This window comes from Propithecus coquereli, unplaced genomic scaffold, assembly GCF_000956105.1.
Source record: "Propithecus coquereli isolate 6110/MARCELLA unplaced genomic scaffold, Pcoq_1.0 Scaffold16, whole genome shotgun sequence".
Classification (NCBI taxonomy): Eukaryota; Metazoa; Chordata; class Mammalia; order Primates; family Indriidae; genus Propithecus; species Propithecus coquereli.
The window spans coordinates 9,872,508-9,873,827 of NW_012140524.1; positions in this window are offsets into that span (position 1 = coordinate 9,872,508).

A 1,320-nucleotide genomic window follows, 5' to 3' on the forward strand; every position below is an offset into this window, starting at 1 on the left:
GTTCTCTTTTTTTCCCCAAAAAGTCTCAATTTTGCCAATTTTAGTTGTTGGTGTTTGAGGAAGTTCACGTATGTGTTTTGAAAAATCAGGATAGTGTCATTCTTACCAAATTTAAAAGTTCTGCAGTCATCTCTATAACTTCACATCATCATTGAAACCTCAGTTATAACAGTGGAGGTGAAGGTAAGCATGAATTAGTTCAATGTCTGATTTAAAGAATGTTTATGAAAAAAATCCAATCTATTTTCTTGAGTTTCTAAAGCAATCTAATAGCTAGCTGAGAAGACCTGTTTTATAAGTAAGCATTGTAATTCGTATGTAAAGTGTATGCAATACTATTGCTAAAAGTTCTCTAAAATAGTTATGTTTTCTTAAGCAGGTTAAATAATCTGTCCTACAATTTTAGTTACTCTACCAATTTGCTTAGCAAACTATTTTCACCATGAAGAATGAACTAGTTCAGCTCTGCTCACAGTATATCATTTTTCAATTAGTCAGGACCAGACACATGAGATTTTACTTCCCTATTGCCAGTTTCTAAAGATGCAAATGATTATGGAATGGAATGGTACCTTGTTGCTATTCAAGATATAACCAAGAAGATAAAAGTTATGTTATCATTGATGTCTCTACTGATTCAATTTAAAAAGGAAAAAAAAAAAAAACTACAGGAACAATTGTAGGAATTAAGTAGGCCTAAGTAAACACCACTATTTTGTACATTGCTTGTTCAATTTATTATTAAATTTCACAATCTGGAAAGCAATCCTAATTACACACAAACTGTAAAATATATTTGAAATAAAGTCTTTTGTTTATAAAAATCACTGTTGTTATAACTTTTTTTATAAATTTATGTGGTCCTAGTAGAAAGTAAGGGACCCATAGAATATATTTAGATAATTATTTACACTGAAGACTGACTTTATTCAACTTGCTCCAACATTGGCCCTCAGTAAGCATTTATTTTGCGTTGTATTACAAACCTACAATTGACTAGAGCACAAATTTACAAATTCTGGTTGCACGAACTTAAGTTTCTTAAGTACTGCAGCCATTACTAGCAGACCCCAAATAATTACACAAATTGTTCTTTTTAGTTGGAAATGGTCCTTCAAACAACATTGTCTTCTACTGGGTTAACATACATGAGTGGAATTAATGATGTGGTTTTCTATGGGCAGATCTTTGTTAACCTCTGGAAAATGGATTGAAATTGCTGGTAGTATAGTATTTGGAAACAAGTGCTAATTAAAGATTTTGCAGTGAAAATTTAATTGTCTTCATTAAAGAGTTACGAATTTTCTCCTAACGCCACTG